Source organism: Canis lupus, chromosome 5 (genome assembly GCF_011100685.1).
Source record: "Canis lupus familiaris isolate Mischka breed German Shepherd chromosome 5, alternate assembly UU_Cfam_GSD_1.0, whole genome shotgun sequence".
Classification (NCBI taxonomy): domain Eukaryota; kingdom Metazoa; phylum Chordata; class Mammalia; order Carnivora; family Canidae; genus Canis; species Canis lupus.
In genome coordinates, this window is record NC_049226.1 from 18,827,851 (window position 1) to 18,847,913 (window position 20,063).

A 20,063-nucleotide genomic window follows, 5' to 3' on the forward strand; every position below is an offset into this window, starting at 1 on the left:
CTATATTCTTACTGTACTTATAGCTCTTTATTTTTTCCCCTTTAAAAAGCCTCTTTAACATTTCTTGTAAGGTCACTTTAATGGTGATAAACTCTAAGACTCCAATTCTGAATAATAATTTTGTTGGTTAGAGTATTTTTGTCTGGCTTCCCTTTTAGCACATTGAATATACCACACCACTCCATTCTGCTCTGCAACATTTCTGCTGAAGAACCAGCTACCCCAGGAGCTCTTGGTAAGTAACTAGCTGCTTTTTGCTTGCTCTTTTTAAGATCTTACCCATTCCCCCTTTTTGAGGTTTTAATTATTACATATCTTTGCGTGGACATCTTTGTGTTAATTTCGTTGAGTTTCCTGACCCTGAGCATCTGTTTCATTCCCCAGTAGAAGGACATTGTCAACTATCCTTTTTTTTTTTTTTTCCGAGTAAATTTATGCCCCGTTTGCGCTCTCTTCTCCACTTCTCTATAATGTGAATGTTACTATGCTTGATATGTTGTCCAAAAGCTCCCTTACCCTAATTCTCACTTCTTAATTTTTGTTATTCAGCTTGAGTGCTTTCCATTACCTGTCTTCAAGATCACTGATTCATTCTTCATCCTCTAGATTCCCTCTACTGTATTTTCCTTTCAGTTATTATATTCTATAGCTGTATCTCTTTAGTAAATTTATTTTTTTAAATAAATTTATTTTTTATTGGTGTTCAATTTACCAACATACAGAATAACACCCAGTGCTCATCCCGTCAAGTGCCCCCCTCAGTGCCCGTCACCCATTCACCCTCACCCCCCCACCCTCCTCCCCTTCCACCACCCCTAGTTCGTTTCCCAGAGTTAGGAGTCTTTATGTTCTGTCTCCCTTTCTGATATTTCCCACCCATTTCTTCTCCCTTCCCTTATATTCCCTTTCACTATTATTTATATTCCCCCAAATGAATGAGAACATACACTGTTTATCCTTCTCCGATTGACTTACTTCACTCAGCATAATACCCTTCAGTTCCATCCATGTTGAAGCAAATGGTGGGTATTTGTCATTTCTAATGGCTGAGTAATATTCCATTGTATACATAAACCACATCATATTTATCCATTCATCTTTCGATGGACACCGAGGCTCCTTCCACAGTTTAGCTATTGTGGACATTGCTGCTATAAACATCGGGGTGCAGGTATCCCGGCGTTTCATTGCATCTGTATCTTTGGGGTAAATCCCTAACAGTGCAATTGCTGGGTCGTAGGGCAGGTCTATTTTTAACTCTTTGAGGAACCTCCACAGTTTTCCAGAGTGGCTGCACCAGTTCACATTCCCACCAACAGTGAAAGAGGGTTCCCTTTTCTCTGCATCCTCTCCACCATTTGTGGTTTCCTGCCTTGTTAATTTTCCCCATTCTCACTGGTGTGAGGTGGTATCTCATTGTGGTTTTATTTGTATTTCCCTGATGGCAAGTGATGCAGAGCATTTTCTCATGTGCATGTTGGCCATGTCTATGTCTTCCTCTGTGAGATTTCTGTTCATGTCTTTTGCCCACTTCATGATTGGATTGTTTGTTTCTTTGGTGTTGAGTTTAATAAGTTGAATCAGAAAAGACCCCGAATAGCCAGGGGAATTTTAAAAAAGAAAACCATATCTGGGGGCATCACAATGCCAGATTTCAGGTTGTACTACAAAGCTGTGGTCATCAAGACAGTGTGGTACTGGCACAAAAACAGACACATAGATCAATGGAACAGAATAGAGAACCCAGAAGTGAACCCTGAACTTTATGGTCAACTAATATTCGATAAAGGAGGAAAGACTATCCACTGGAAGAAAGACAGTCTCTTCAATAAATGGTGCTGGGAAAATTGGACAGCCACATGCAGAAGAATGAAACTAGACCACTCTCTTTCACCATACACAAAGATAAACTCATAATGGATGAAAGATCTAAATGTGAGACAAGATTCCATCAAAATCCTAGAGGAGAACACAGGCAACACCCTTTTTGAACTCAGCCACAGTAACTTCTTGCAAGATACATCCACGAAGGCAAAAGAAACAAAAGCAAAAATGAACTATTGGGACTTCATCAAGATAAGAAGCTTTTGCACAGCAAAGGATACAGTCAACAAAACTAAAAGACAACCTACAGAATGGGAGAAGATATTTGCAAATGACGTATCAGATAAAGGGCTAGTTTCCAAGATCTTTAGTAAATTTCTGAGTTCATCTGCTCTTTCTTGGGTCCTATGAGCATCTTTTTGACCATCATTTTGAATTATTTATCTCCTTTTCTGAGGTTTTATTTTGATTACTTGGAATGATTTCCTCTGGCTCTTCCATTTGTTTGACTCTCTGTATTAGGTTAGGTCAGCTACATCTCCTGGTCTTGAAAACAGCAGCCTTATATAGAAGGTGCCCTGCAGGGTCCAGTAGGGTAATACTTTCTGGTCACCAGAACCAGGCATACTGGGGTGACTCTTGTGAGCTGGACCGGCCCCCAAAAGTTGCTATCAGCTTGCCAGTAGGTGGGGTTATCTCCCAGCACAGTTGGCTGAGAGTCTTGGCTGCAGCTGCAATAGAATCTTGGTGGGAGAGGCCAGCCTCTAGTATAGGGGGATGAGAGGCCTTGCCACTGCTGTGGACATGCAGTAGGCAGAGCTGGTTCCCTTCTCCCTTCCCTAAGGCAGGAGTTATTATGAAGGGGCACTTCTGTGGGTGGAGTGGGTAGTGCTAGTCAGGTAGATGGAAGGTGCCTAAACTGACTCCTGCAAGGCTAGGCTGAAAGAGGTTTAGAAAAATGGTACCTCCCAGTACTCCCAAAGGGAGCCCCTACAGATTTTGGCCCCTGCAGTTCTTCATGTATAATTCAAACAAACAACTGCTTCTTGGACCACATGATACAGTGTTTGTCCTTTAAGAGAGGAGTTTTTATTTCCTATAGCCCCATCAGGCACTCCCAGTGTTAAGCCCTGATGATTTTCAAGGCCAGACATTATGGGCACTCAGCTTTTTAGTGAAAGTTTCCAGGGCTGTGGGCAGCCAGTGTGGGACTTGATCCCATTGCTCCTTAGGGAGTAACTCCACACCTGTGATGTGAGTCAATACATTGGGAATTTGGTTTGTAACCATGTCCCTTCCCCTCCTCTTGTCAATGTGACTTTCTCTTGATGTTTTTGGTTGTGGAAATTTATTCTTCAGTCGCAGGTCATTCTCAGAGTGAGTTGGATTATATGCAGTTGTTGCCTCCAGGTATCCATGGGAGGAAATGAGCTCAGGATCCTTTTTATCTACCATCTTCCAGACCCATAACATCTTTTAGAAGGCCTGAACAGTTGTGGGCAAATACACAGAATCCAAAATACATACCTCAGAGAATATTTATGGACAATTAACTGATTTGGGTGCATTTACTCTTCCTTACTTATATACCTCATATTCTGTCATAACTAAGTTCTGTCAGGTAAAAGATATGTTGAAGTAGAACTAACAGTCTTTTACTCTTGAAGAAAAAAAGAGGAAGATGGTGAGTAGGAAGATTCTGAGCTCACTTCCTCATGCAGACACAAGGCTGAACTGCATATAGTATAACTCACTTGAGTAGCAGAACAACTTTTTTTTTAAGTATTTTATTTATGAGAGAGAGAGGCAGAGACACAGGCAGAGGGAGAAGCAGGCTCCACGCAGTGAGCCCGACATGGGACTCGATTCCGGGTACCCAGGATCAGGCCCTGGGCCGAAGGTGGCGCTAAACCACTGAGCCACCAGGGCTGCCCAGCAGAACAAGTTTAAAAGCACTGTACAGTTAAAGATATAAAGAAAACGCAACATCTAGAAAGGTAGGATGGACAGAGATGCAGTTGGGAAAGAAAACTGTAATGATCCACAAGCAGGAGGGATTATCACAGGTGTGGAGGTACTCCCCAAGGAATGAGGGGTTTAAGTCCCTCATTGAGCACCCTCAGTCAATGATCCCCACAACATTTGCTGCTTTGAAAATCAGCAGAGCTGATTTTCAGCAAGAGTGGAGGGCTACAGGAAAGGGGAACATACTCTTAAAGGGCCCATACACAATATTCCTCACTCTAAGACCACAGAGGCAGCAGTTTGAAAAGTGCCTCAGCTATACATGTAGAACATTTATAAACTAATTTTAAGACATGTGCTAGAGGGCCAAGGGTCCTTAGGAACTTTCTCCAGGCACAAAAATGCTGGCAGGTACTACTTTTCTTGCACTCCTTCAGCCTGACTGGCCTGACACAGGTGGAGGCCATTGTATAACATTGCATCTACCCTGCTAGCACCACTCACCCAGCTCAAGTCTTCTCTGTGGACTTACCATGGTAGGTTCTCCTACAAAGAGGATTCTCCTACAAAGAGACTACTGCCTTGCCACAGTGAGGGAAGGAGGCAGCCCTCCATACCACTAAACCTGTGGCAAGGTGTAGCCAGAAATTTCACCCAGCTGTACATACAAGTACCACTGGAGTACCTGGTCCTACTGGATAGTAGGGATTGCACTAAAATCTTCTACATAAAGCCACTAACTTTAAGTCGAGGAAAAGCTGACCTACCTAAAACATAGAAACAAGTACAGAGAGACAAAAATATAGTAGAAGGAATCAAAGTAGAGTAGATGATGCAGAACAGATCAGTGATCTGGAAGAAATCTCAAGGAGAACATGAAGGATAATATAATTCACAAAGAAGAGAAAGAAAGAAATAGAAACCTTAAAAGTAAAGAAATAATCATTGAAAACTTCCCTAAGTTGAGGAATGAAACATCAAGTTCCAGGATCCACAGAGAGCCCCAATGTCAACCCAAAAATGTCCACACCAGGACACATAACTAAGGAGACTTTTCAAAGGAGCAAGAGAAAAGCAATTACTGACCCACATGAAAATTCATATAAGGCTATAGTCTGACTCTTGAGCAAAATCTTTGGTATACTCAAAGTCTTCCCTAACCAGCAAGGTTATCATTCAGAATTGAAGAGATAATTTATCACCGTTTAAACAGCCATACATGAAACTTCTTTGAAGGGAAAAGAAAAAGCTATAGGAAGGAAAAAAATCACTGCTAAAAGCAGACATATACAAGAAGCAGATCAAAAATTTACAAAGCTAGTAAAATACAAAAATACTGATATCAATTTTATGTAAAATTAGTTAAGAGATAAAAAGATGTAAAATATGATGTTATATACATGAAACATGGAAAAGGGAATAAAAATGTAGTTCTTTTAGAACATGTTCAAACTTAAACAACAGTTCACTTTTCTATGAACTACTATATATGTACCGTGATGTTTATACATAACATCCTAACCACAAATCAAAACCTATAAAAGAAAGGAATCCATGAATGACACTAAATAATCACCAGGGAAGAAAGCAAGAGAAGAAAGGAACAAAAGAAAATGACAAAACAACCAGAAGCAATATAAGCACATACCTATCAATAATTAAATCTAAATGGACTAAATACTTCAATCAGAAGACCTAGGGAGACTGAGTGGAGGGAGGAAGGGAGGGACGGAGGGACAGAGGGAGGGAGGGAGGGAGGAAGGAAGATAGACTCACCTATATTCTGTGTACAAGAGACCCACTTCAGACCTAAAGACAGATACAAAATGAAAGTAAAGGTATATAAAGGTATTCCATGCAAATGGAAGTGGGTGGGGGTTGGAGCCAATATAGCTATACTTATTTCAGATGTAATAGACTTTCAAAGAAAGACCATAGCAATAGACAATGGCATTAAATAAAAGGAGAAGTTAAACAAGAGGATATATTATAACAATTATAAATATCTATGCACTTAACATAGAAGCACCTGAATATATATAAAGCAAATATTAACAGACATAATGGGAGAAATTAACCATAAATACTCTAATAGTAGAAAACATTAACACTCCACTTACATTAATGGATAGATCATCCACACAGAAAATCAATAAGGAAGCAGTGGCTTTAAATGACACATTAGACCAGATGAACTTAATATACAGAACACTGCACCAAAAAATAGCAGAATACATATTCAAGTGCACATAAAACATTCTCCAGGATAGACCATGTGTAGGAACACAAATTTCAATAAATTCAAAAAAATTGAAATTATATCAAACATTTTTTCCAAACATAACGATACGAAACTAGAAAAAACACCAATACGTGGGAGCTAAACAAGATGCTACTAAACAACCAATGGGTTAATGGAGAAGGCAAAAAGGAAATAAACTCCAGCACACAAATAAAACTGGACTAGAAACATGATGGTCAAAAATCTTTGGGACATAACAAAATGGGATGTTTATGACAAAAGAGATCTATGTCAAAAACAAGAAATATCTCAATCTAACATAACTTTTTTTTTTTTAATTTATGATAGTCACACAGAGAGAGAGGCAGAGACACAGGCAGAGGGAGAAGCAGGCTCCATGCACCGGGAGCCCGACGTGGGACTCGATCCCGGGTCTCCAGGATCGCGCCCTGGGCCAAAGGCAGGCGCTACACCGCAGCGCCACCCAGGGATCCCTCTAATATAACTCTTAAAAACAAAACCCAAAATTAATAATGGGAAGGAAATAACAATAAAAAGATAAAACAGTTACTTGAAAAGAGAAAACTGATAAACTTTTCATCAGACACATCAAGAAAAAGAGGACTCAAATAGTATAAATGAAAGACAATAAAAACTAACAGCACAAAAATAAGGAACTGCTATGAGCAGTTTTGGGAAACATAGAAGAAAAGGTTAAATTCTGGAAACATACAGTATTCCAAGATAGAATCAGAAAGAAATAGAAAATTGGAACACTGATTACTTTTGATGAAATTGAGCTGGTAATCAAAAATTCTCTCAACAAAATTCTCTCTCCAGAACCAGATGGATTCACAGGAGAATTCTATCAAACATTTAAAGAAGACATAATATCTATACTTTTCAAACTATTTCAAAAAAATAGAAATGGAAGGTAAACTACCAAATTCATTTTATGAGGCCAACATTACCTGATACCAAAATCAAAGACACAACAAAAAAATATAAGCCAATATTCCTGATGAACATAGCTGCAAAAATCCTCAACAAAATATTCGTAAACCATATTCACAAACATTAAGATTTTCACTCCCTATGTTTAACTGAGATTTATTCCAAGGATGGTTCAATACAGCAAATCATCAATGTGATATACCATATTAACAAAATGGAAGATAAAAACCATATCATCGAGGAGCCTGAGTGGCTCAGTTGGTAAAGAGTCTGACTCTTGATTTCAGCTCATGATTTCAAGGTTGTGAGATGGTGTCCCACACTGGGCTCCATGCTGAGCACGGAGGCTGCTTAAGATTCTGTCTCCCCCTCTTATGATACCCCTCCTCTACCACTTCCACTCTTAAAAAAAATCCATGTGATTATCTCAAGAGATGCAGATAAAGCACCTGACAAAATTCAACATTCATTCATTATAAAAATGCTCAACAAAGTGGGTTTAGAGGGAATATACTTCAACATAATAAAGGCAGTACATGACAGATACTCAGCTAATATCACACTCACTATTGACAAACTAAAGACTTTCCTCTAAAATCAGGAACAAGACAAGGATGACCAGTCTCTTTTATTCAACATACTACTGGAAGTACTAGCTGCAGCAACTAGAGAGGAATAAGAATAAAAGTTATCTAAACTGGTAAGGAAGAAGCAAAATTGCCACTATTTCTAGATGACATGATACCATGCATAGAAACCCTAAAGATTTCAACAGACTATTAAAATAAGTGAATTCATCAAAATTGAGGATACAAAATTAATATATAGAAATCTGCATATCTATACACTGATAACAAACTAGCAGAAAATTTAAGAATATAATCCCAGTTATAATTGCATTTAAAAAGAATAAAATACCTAGGAAAAGTGAATATTGTTAAATTGTGCATTCTACCCAAAGCAATCTATAGGTTCCATGCAATCCTGATCAAAATACCCATAGTTTTTTTCACAGAGCTAGAACATACAATCCTAAAATTTGCATGGAACCACAAAAGTCCCCAAATTGCAAAGGCAGTTTTGAGAAACAACAAAGTACCAGAATTTCATATTTTAAGATGTACTACAAAGCTAGAGTAGTCAAAATAGTACAGTAGTGGCACAAATATAAACACATATCAAGGGGACAGGATATAGGCCCCCAAAATCTACACTTTTATGGTCCACGAATCTATGAAAAAGGAGGCAAGACTATACAATGGAGGAAGCTTAGTCTTTTCAATAAATGGTGTTGGGAAAACTGGGCCACCTTCTTACACCATACACAAAAATAAACTCAAAATGGATTAAAGACCTAATTGTAAGATTTGAAACCATAAAACATCTTAAACAAAATAAATAACCTAGACATCAGCCTTAGCAACATTTTATGGATATGTCTCCTCAGGTAAGGGAAACACAGGAAAAATAAACTACTGGGACTATGCCAAACCAGAAAGATTTTGCCCAGTAATAGAAATTATCGACAAAATGAAAAGGAACGAATTCAATGGGAGAAGATATTTACAAGTGATATATCCTATAAAGTGTTAATATTCAAAATAAAGACTCACACAATACCAAAAATAATAATCTAATTCAAAAATGAGCAGAGGGGGCACCTGGGTGGCTCAGTTAGTTAAGTGTCTGCCTTCAGCTCAGGTCATGATCCCAAGGTCCTGGGATTGAGCTCCATGTCAGGCTCTCCCTGCTTAGCAGGCAGTCTGTTTCTCCCCCTCTCTCTGCCCCCTCCCTCCACCCGTGAAAGTGCATGTTCACATGCACTCTCTTTATCAAATAAAATGTTTAAAAAAATTAAAAGAATGGGCAGAGAACCTGAATGACACTTTTCAAAGAGGACATACGGATGGCCAATGGACACAGGAAAAGATGCTCAAAATCACTAATCATCAGGGAAAGGCATCAAAACCACAAGGAGATTCACCTCACACCTATGGCTAGTATCAAAATGGCTAGTATCAAAAAGACAAGAAATAACAAGTGTTGGCAAAGATGTGAAGAAAAAGGGACTCTTGTGCACTGTTGGTGAGACTGTAAGTTGGGTACATCCACTATGCCAAACAGTAGGGAGACTCCTTGAGAGTTAGAAATAACAGTCAGCAATTCCACTTCTGAGTATTTACCTGTAGAAAATGAAAACCCTAATTCCAAAAGATATATGCACTCCTATGTTTATTGAAGCATTATTTACATGAGCCAAGATATGGAGCAACCTAAATGTCTACGGATGCGTGGGTAAAGAACATATGATATACATACATATAAGAATATTACTTAGTCATGAAAAAGAATGAAATCTTGCCATTTGCATCAACATTAATGGAACTAGAGGGTACTATGTTAAATGAATTAAGCCAAACAGAGAAAGATAAATACAATATGATTTCACTTGTATGTTGAATCTAAAAAATAAACAAATGAATATACTATTTTCCGCCAGATATCATGGAGATAGCAGAGTAGGGATAAGTGAAATAGATAAAGGAGATTAAGAAGTACAACCTTCCAGTTATAAGTCATGGGGATGAAAAGTAGAGCATAGGGAATATGGTCAATAGTATTGTAATAACTTCATATGTTGACACATGATTACACTGATCATGGTGAACATTTCATAACGTATAGAATGGGAAAATCACTATGCCATATTCCTGACAGTAATATAATATTGTATGTCAATTACAATTAAAAATAATTTTTACTTTAAAAATATGTTTACGTGTCATTCAAAATTGTCAGAGTATAAATAATATGACAATAGGTAAATAAACATTCAAATTCATAGTAAGTAAAATGACTTGCTTCATTTCATTATGTCATATACCTTGTAATTTCAGTTTTGGTCTCGTCTAAACTTACCTATCTTCTTCCATCACTGGAATACCTCCATGAAGTCCTCATACCCTAAAATATCACTGAGTCTCTTAAAGCCACCAATAGAGACTGAGCAAAGAATATAGAGAATCATGGAGAAACTAAACCAACTAATCCCACCCTGATCTTTCACCTGAACACCGCCACCAATGCCACACACAGCACAGCCACCATCCTCTAGCCTCGAGACACCTACTGCAGGGTGAGATGACCTAGACATCCTACTGGAGGAGAGGGAACACTTGAGACACAGGAAGGCAATGAGGTGGTATTTCCTGAGGGCTGGGATGTCCTCCCCATGTCTAAAAACAGGTACTTCAGGAAAGGTGATAGACTTCAACAATGGCACCCACCTGGTCAGCTTCACTCTGTTCTGGGAGGGCCAGGTCTCTATTCTCCTGATGACTCACCCCAGTGAAGGAGTATCTGCTCTCTGGAGGGCAAGGAATCAAGGCCATGATGGTTATTTCCAAAGGTGAATTTGTTAGTGGCACCACCAATGTTTGCTGAATGTGGCCTGACCCCAAACTCAAGTGCTGAGCTGTGTAAGACCTCAGCATACACCCTTGAGAGGCTCTGATTCACATGACTACCCAGAATTGATAAATTCTTATCTTATTGTCAAGGAATAAAGCCTTTTTTCACACATAAATATACTTTTAAACACCCTGAGAAGTCCCCATGGGCAGAGCTACATTGCCCATCTCAATTAACATTGAACATGACCCTTTCAGATGCCTCTTCTACTCAAGGTCTGGTCAGACATGTGGTGAGCTCGTGAGATCCCTTTTTTATGACTCCCACTGCCAAGACTGGCATTCTCACCAAAATATTCAATAAAAGAGGGTTGCCTGAAGTGGAACTCTGTATTATATGTACTATACTTTCCCATGATGACCAGTATTGCATGTCTTTTACGGTAGACCTAGGTTTTACAAAATATATTCAGTGTAAAAGTGTTTTGATAGGTGTTGAAAATGTTACACCAAAAAAGGATTCTTTGATAAAATAAAAAACATCTATATGCCTTCATTCCCCATCCTTCCTTCCACCAATCCTCCCTCTCTAATCCACTGTCCACACTGCATCCTGAGTAATATTTCCTTTCCTTTCCTTCCACCAATCCTCCCTCTCTAATCCACTGTCCACACTGCATCCTGAGTAATATTTCCAAAATGCCAACTCCTACTGGTCATGTCCAGTTGATCTCAAGATCAGATACTCCTCAGCATGTGCTGCTCAGGTTGAAGGAGTCCATACTCACCAAGTTGTCATGTAGTGATTGTTAAAAGCCCTTGGCTAACAGGCCTTCACAAACTGGGGTATAAGCATGTTTCTCTTATCAATCATGGCTGCATCAATTCCATATCCTTCTTCTCTTGCTCATAAACAGATGCTCACTCCTTGGTCTATCAGTTCTCCATTAAGCTGGAAAACTTCATTGTTTAGAATGAACTATCAGAGTCTCTTCATGAGCCATTTTGCAAATGGCAACTATGTACCACCACAAATCCAGAACACGTGGGCCAAGCCCTGAGACAACCTATCAGTTCCAAATTCTTTTGCTCCTTTGCTAACTTTCTTTAAAGAGTTTCAGGAGCTCAGTCTATTTCCTCTTTCCTTTCCATTCTGCTACTATCTATTTTGATCCTGAGGATTTACTTTCCGTACACTTGATTTCAGAATGGAATGCTAGCTTCTTCCCTTAGGCTTTCAAAAATATATGCTGAGGAAGTAAAGTATGGACAGCAAACATGGAAAAATAACATGCATTCCAGATTTCATGTAGTCATCCAAGTGTTGATCTGTAGTCCCTGACTCCCTTCTGAAATAAGTTCAGCTGGGTTTCTGTTCTTTCTCTCTGATCTCTGATGATGCAACTCATTAATTCTTTTCCTATCCACTAACCATTCTTATATAGAAAGTCACAGTAAAGGTGACAATTTGATCTCTTCCTTTTTCTGAATTGAACCTTAAGAGGCATCCACAGAAGAAAATTAAGTACCACTTGTATTTATTGTACCTAGCACCTGGATCCCCATTCCTCCTGTATTCTCTTTCTCCTTGCTACCACTTACATATACACAGGTTTGAAACAAAGAGTGAGTCAAGGAGAAGATAAGAGCTTTGAAGCAGGAAGAGTCAGATAGTCAGTGTTTCATCAGCTAGAGGAAAGAAATGCAATGCACCAAACTAAACACGACTTTCAGATATTAGGGAGATAGCAGTGGATCAGGCAAGTACACTACCTTCCTTGATAGAGTCTACAATCATCAGAAGGCAAGTTTCTAGGAAAAATGGAAAGTGGTAAGCATAGCAAGAAATGTAGATGTAGAAGCAGAAACTCTGTGAAAAAAGGTGAAAAAAGGTCTGCATGCTATGCTAAGGAGCCTGAAGTCCTTAGGTAAGGGAAATGGATTTTATTTTTTTAAGATTTTATTTATTTATTCATGAAAGACAGAGAGAGAGAGAGAGAGAGAGAGAGAGAGAGAGGCAGAGATACAGGCAGAGGGAGAAGCAGGCTCCATGCAGGATGCCTGATGTGGGACTCAATCCTGGGATTCCAGGATCACACCCTGGGCCAAACACAGGCACCAAACCACTGAGCCACCCAGGGATCTCAGTGAAATGGATTTTAAATAATGATGAATACAGTTGCATTTGCAACCAAAAAGGGTGTTCTGGCAGTTGTATCCCAATATAGGTGGGGTAAAACAGACAGCTTGGTTAGAGACTCACACAAATCCAAGAAAAATATTACATGAACTTGAATAAATGATGTGTAAACAACAAAAGAAGACAACTTGCATATTAGATAAATATTTTGAATTAAAAATTCCAGGACATACTGATTGCATGTGGCAGATGAGAAGAGCTGCCCTGGACTTCAAGTGCTCTCAGAAAGGTAGACAGTTTTCCAAAATGCTAATCCATATACAATGCCCAATGCATATAAAATTCACAATAATTTTCAGTTGTGAAAATTTTTAAATTATTTTTTACTCACAAGCAAAAGACTTGTTACCTGCATGTATGGACAGACAGCAGGCTAATTTGTTATCTTATGTTTTGAAGGTCCAATCCATGGGAGTTAAAATGGTGAAACCTCCTAAATTCATTGACATCTCCCAGTGAGGTAGTAAGTTTTCTTGTCCTATTGTGGGTAGTTCTTAGTATGGGTCTTCCAAAAGACATTCTTATGCCGGGGGAAGTTTATCAGTATCAATCCTAGTAATCATGGATTTCCTGGAGCACAATTCTTAGCAGGTGTCTGTGATGTCAATCACCTTGGATTTTAAAGAGAGAAATCAGCTCAAGGAAATTATTTCAAACTCTTTTTATAACAGATTTTTATAGCTGTTTATCCAAAAGGGGAAAGTATTAGTATTCTACATTCATATTTAAACATGGTAGTGCTTCTCCTGGAGTTGGTGATCTGTCTGGGGCACTGTGCAAATGTCTTTGATGGTTACCCACAGCTTTTGAGTAGGAACATTTTGGTTTGGTTATCCTAATTCTCTGTTGGCATAACTTCCTAACCTTTAGTTTATGCACTAAGCAATTTTATATGGAGTTTCCATTTTATTAAATGTCTTTTAGTGGCAAATGCAAAGCCATGTTACTTATAAAAGAATAATGTTTATACTTGGCTTTAAAATAACTTTCTCTAAAGCCTGAGTTTACCAATAACATCCATTTTGAGATTTACTTCAACTAATAATTTATTGCCTAATATTTATTCATGTATTCTGCAAATGTTTATTAAGGTTCTAATAGATATGAGGCATTATGGGCAAATGGAAAGAAATAAATGTTCAGCAAGGTTGCAATCTGAAAGACATTCAACCTACCAATTCTATGAAGAAAGTAAAAAGGCAGAGGGCTTATGTTAAAGCTGATATTTGACTTAGCCCTGAAGGATAACTGTAGACAGAAAATGAGGAGAAAGAGAAAACTCATAAAGCCCATGAGTAGGATTGCCAGGTTTAGCAAATAATAATCTAGGGTTTTAAATTAGATTTGAGTAATATCTAATTGTTTATGGATATCATATGCATGAGATAAAGGGTAAATATTGCATGGAAAATACACTAAAAATTATTCCTTATTAGAAATAATTCAAATTTAATTTGGTATCCTGTATTTTTTTTATCTGATAACTCTACTCATAAGCAAAATCATCATGAACTTTGTTCAATAGGCCAATGGAGTGAAAGTATTTAGTGCACCAGAGCAAAGGAAGAGGCTAGAAAGAAAGGAAGAAACTAAATTATGGATTCTCAAGTACCATGCTGAGAATTTTAGGGTTTATTCAGTCAGCTTTTGAAAGCTACAAAAATCAACCAAGGAAGAGAGTGATATGATCCACTTTCTGCTTTGAAATGTATTTCACGAATTTAACAAAATGTGCATGATTTATATAAAGAAATATTTAATGCTACTAAGGAATATAAAATAAAGGGCTTTTTTCTTCTATTTATATAAATGTTGGATGGGATGACTTGATGTTGAAAAGGTGTCAAAGTAGCTTAAGACAGTTAAAAAAATATCATTTGCAGTTCTGTAGTTCAGTAGTCCAACATTTGTCTCATTGAGCTAAAATAAAAGTATAACAGGGCAGCATTCCTTTCTGGAGGCTCTAGAGCAGAATCTACTTCCTTGTCTTTTCCACTTCTAGAGGTGCCCTTGTTCTTCACAGCCCTCTTCTTCCATTTTCCAAAGATACAACTAATAGGCCAAGTTCCCATATCACATCTTTCTGACCCACTCCTCTGCCTCCTTCTCCCACTTTTAAGGATGAATGAGATTTAGATTGGTCCCACCCAGATCATCCAGGATAATCTCCCATCTCAAAACCTATACCTTTAATCATATCTGGAAAGTCTCTTTTGCCAGGGAAGTTAACATATTCACAGGTCCCAGGGATAAGAATGCAGATATCTTTGGGGGGACATTTAGTCTCCCTGCTGTAATCTTTATACTAATTGATAAATATAATGGAATCTTAATACTATTATCAACATACTATTAAGCCCACTCTATTAAGTAAACATTAAGATTAATCATAATAAAATGTGTTATATATTTGATATAGTCTTTCAGAGCACTTAGCTTGACCCTTGGCAAAATGAATACCCTGACACATAAATATTGTACAAGATATGGTTTTCAATAATAAGCTTAAAGGCTCTCTTCTCACCAAAGCATGCCAGTACATTATTAGGATGGCTGTACGGATCTTCTAGGGTTACAGTATTCAGTCATCCAGGGTACAATGCTATCAAACCTCACAGAAACTCAACCATGTCACACTGAAATTTTCATATAATTATAGAATTACAGAAACTCTCTTTAGCAAATCACTAGGGCTTAGCTATTCCAGGATTACCTGAAAGAATTCTTATTTCAGAATTTTCCAATTTTTCTACCATTACTATTTTTCCACTTTGTCCATAGATTACACGCATGCATATGACTATTCAGTAGATCTAGACAACAGAGACTGCAAGGTCTATGGAGGGCTAAGCATGGGGAGTAAAGCAGAGATTGGATGTGGTCTCCTACTATCCATTATCCCTTCCCTCTTTGGTAATAAAATACCATTATTTTAGCTGGGCCTACTGTCACTCAACTAAAGGCTGCAGTTGCAGCTAGTGGTGGCCATAACTAGATTTTGGCCAGGATTATGAGCAGAAGTGATATGGGAAATGTCTATGTCATGCCTTAAAAGTAAAACAACCTGCCCTCCCCTTCCTCTTGGCTAAACTTGAGATATAATGCTAAGAGATGAAAAAGTCATGTTAGACCATGAGATTGATGTCATATATTAAAAATAGCAACTTGATTGTGATGATAGTATCAAGTATATCCATATATGCTCAAATTCACCCAACTCCATACATTAAATATATATAGTTATTTGTATGTCAATTATACCTCAAAAAAGTTATAAGAAAATAATAAAGTTAAGATTATCACAACTTCTCCATAAAAAGAGTTGCAGAACAAGGCAGAAGGAACTGGAGCCCTTGAAACCATGGAACATCATATTGGTCCTGGCCTGCTCACTTTAGGACTATTATGTGAGAGATAAATAAATTTATATTTAAGTGATTATTATTTGCTTCCTATCTACTACAGAATATGATATTAGTACAGAAATGCTATGTAATAAACCTAAAATACAAGGCATTAACTTAATGGGGATTGGGGGGGGGGTAGGTGGATAGTGAGTGAAAAGGAAACATGACAGGTAGGAAATCTGATGATTTTCAGTACGCCACAGCAAAAATTTTGGTGCATGGCTACTTGCAATGCCTTGGAAGGCAGACATGTGCCAACAGAGCCTGTAATTCTAATGCAACTTGCAGGAAAATCTCAGAACATTAGTGTTGTCTGCCATATGTTACTTTTTATGAAATTGTACTTTAAAACATCAATTCAAGGGATGTCTGGGTGGCTCAGCAGTTGAGTGCCTGTCTCTGGCTCAGAGTGTGATCTCAGGGTCTGGGATCGAGTCCCACACTGGGCTCCCTGTGAGAATTTTGTTTTTCCCTCTGCCTATGTCTCTGCCTCTCTCGAATAAATAAATATGAAATCATTATTTAAAAAATAAATTAAATAAAATACCAATTCAAACTAGGTTATTTTATACTGTTTGAACTTTTAAAAATGTGGGCATATTTTTAAGCTAGTTTTTTAACGACAATATCCCCGTGAAAAAACATTTCATAGAAAAAAATAAGACTAATGTTTCATTAATAAAACAAAGGTAAGTAATTTGGTACAAAGACACCAACTTTTAGACCACTAATATTCAGGTTAGAGATAAAGGCCTGAGTCATCACAGAATCAGCAATGTTGACAAAACCTTAAAACTTAACTAATAACCAGATTTGGGAGAAAGTTAACAAGGAATCAAGATGACTCAAAATCTCTTAAACAAATGAGAAGTGGTTAAACAAAGCTGGTGACCAAAGAATACCAAGAGGAGACTAAGGAATTAGGAAATAGGAGTTTGAGGAAGAGAGTAAGAGATCAACAAAGGGAAGGTCAGAGAAAGAAGGTTAGATATTTAACGTATGCCAATAAAATCACTTACCAGAAGTGTCTGTTACTAGAGTGAAAAAAATAGAAATGCCAAGTCAGAATGAAGGCTCCTGTCTCTAATGGTTATACATCAGAAGGAAGGTGGATTACAACATTTTGTAAGCAAATTCAGTTAAATACAATGAGATAAATGGCTATTTGAAAGGAAAATTGACTTACCTCCTGGGAGACTCTACACCGCACCAGTGGATCAAATACTTGCCCAAACTTGTAAAAAGTATGTAATTATTTTAAATTGTTTTAGAAATTGAGGTTGACATTAAAGTACTTTTAATGAGATCTCTATTCTCTCATTTTGGTTATTTTATTTTCAACTTCATTTAGATTTCTAGATTTGAGGCTTTTAATTTAAAATATGTCTTATTCCCACTTTTACAAGAACCGTTGTTTCTCTTTATAAATTCCAATAAAAACTTTACATTTTGATTGATATTTCACACATATGAACAATCTACCCTAAAGTATAGGATGTTCTAGTCAAAAATAATCTAGATGGATGAGTATTTCTTTTAACTTCTTTATTTATTCATGAGAGACACAGAGAGGCAGAGACATAGGTCAGGGGGAGAAGCAGGCTCCCTGCGAGGAGCCTGATGCGGGACTCAATTCCAGGACCCTGGGATCACGACCTGAGCCGAAGGCAGATGCTCAACCACTGAGTCACCCAGGCATCCCTAGATGGGTGAGTATTTTAAATGATAAAATATTCTTTTTAAAAATATTAATCATTGCCTCTGAGTTAAAAAAAAAACTGATTTGTGTATTAGCACTAAACATTTTTGATCTTCATAGAACTGGAATTTTTTGAGATTTTATTTGAGAAAGAGAGAGAGCATGCGTGGAGTTGGAGGACAGAGGCAGAAGGAGAAGCAAACTCCCCACTGAGCTCAGGGCCTGATCCCAGAGCCTGATCCTGAGATCATGACCTGAGCCAAAGGCAGATGCTTAGCCAACTGAGCCACTCAGGCACCCCATGCAACTGAAATTTTTAAGAAACATTTGCTTCTGAATGCAAACAGACACATTTAGGTTTGGCGGGGGGAAAAAAGTTACTCTTTTGTCAGTCTTCAGCTCTACTCTGTGATAGATGAGGGTTATATCCCTCAGGAAACTGACTGGATATCAAGTGACAAAAAAGTTGGCCATTGTCATCATACCTGGCCAGCACTTCAGGCCCTTCCTCATTGGCATTTTCATTCACTGGGCCATTGGTGCCTGAAAAACTTCTCAACAACTGTTCCTAAGAAGCCTAGCCACTAAAGTGATCTTTAAGACAGAAAACATCAGGAAGACACAGTAAGGTTTGGAAACTTCCATGATTACATTCAATATCTTACCATATGGACATTTTCAAAGATTTCAGTGTGTATTCTTGATGCCTGGGACATGACCATTGTATATGGCACTAATAGTGTCCACCCACATGATCACGTAATTGGAAATCAGATTAACATGTTCTTAAACTACCTATGCTAAAGCATGAATATACAAAATACCTAGAAACACACCTCTGCAAATAATTCTACTTGTATTGTCAGAGAAATTTTATTCTAGGGACTAAAAAATCAAAATCAAAAGAATCTGTCTGAGTAGGGAGGACATTTATGAACCAAGACAAACAACATAGGGTGCAAAGCCAAGAGAATCAGACATGAATAATGATTATGCTATCCCTGGAGGCTGCATACATGTGATAATAAATGTTCATATTCCTTAAACAAGTTTGGTTCATAATTTCTGTTACTTGTGGCTGAAAGCATCCTAACTATACTTTGTTGGGTTAAAAGAATAAACGTGATCATCATGATGTGTCATCTAACATTTTCTATAAAGGGCTAGATAGTAAATGTTTTATACTTTGCAGGCCACTCATCTCTGTTATATCTCTGCCATTGTAGGATGAAAGCAGCCATAGAAAGCATTTAAATGAATTAGTATGGCTATGTTCCAATAAAACTTTATGACACTGAAATTCAAATTTCATGTAATTTATTCTTCTTTTGATTTTCTCCCATATTTTTAAAAGTATAAAAACTATTCTTAAATTTTCAGGGAAGATGGCAGAGGAGGAAGATCCTAGGTTCACTTTGTCCCATGGCTACACCTAGAAAACACGCACATCTGTATAAAAACTCAGAAAATGACCCAAAGACTGGTAAAGCAGGCTGTCCACAGCTAGATGTAAAGGAGGCCACATCAAAGAGAGTAGGAAGGGTGGAAACACAGAAGCCAAAATTGACTCATGGGACTGTCCATGGGAGAATGGGACACCATTGGTATGTACAGGGGAGAGGAAGAGACCCCACACCAGGTACCTCAGGCATGAAGATCTATGCTAGGAAGATGAATCTCCATAACATTTGGCTTTTTTTTTAAAGGCCTAACTTTGTGAGTTCTTACAATCAGTGGGGTTAACACCTATCACTTTGAAAATAAGAAACTGAGTCCTTGCTCTTAAAGAGACAGCACAACAGTCCTTTTGAGATACAGCATAGAAGCAGCAGTTTGAAAAATGCCTAGGGTATACAGGAGGGAGATTTGTTTACTAATCTCAGAGTATGTGCAAAAGGGGTAGAGATCTTTGGGAGATTTCTCTAAGAACAAAAGAACTGGTAGATGATATTTCCTTATCCCACTTTCCAGCCTAGATATGGAGAAATCTGCCAGAACCAGCACAATTCAAACACTCTCCACCTACCCTGCTAACAGCATGCTCTATCCCCATGCTCTTCTATAGATTCACCCCCTCCAACCCAGCATCAGTGGGAGTTTTCCTGGGTACCTGCCTATCCCTCCTGCACCTTGTTGGCACCATGAACCCTGCCCCTGTGTTCTCCTGTGAACCCATCCCCTCTAATGTGCCCTTGGCAGTCTATCCAAAGCAATGCTACAAACATGGTAGTTGCAAGCAGCTCTGAAAGAAGCCTATACCACACCAAATAACTCCTGATCCAGGGAGAGGGAAATACAACCATACACACCTCTCTGACTGTGGACCCAGCAGTGGGCTGGGAGCAGACATCTGGACTGCAGA

At 38.1% G+C, this 20,063-nt stretch overlaps 1 pseudogene; it reads left to right on the plus strand.

Annotated features, from left to right (window-relative positions):
- The first annotated feature begins 3,826 nt into the window (after nt 1–3,826).
- On the plus strand, nt 3,827–18,505 carry LOC102153352 (annotated as a pseudogene).
- The last annotated feature ends 1,558 nt before the right edge of the window (nt 18,506–20,063 follow it).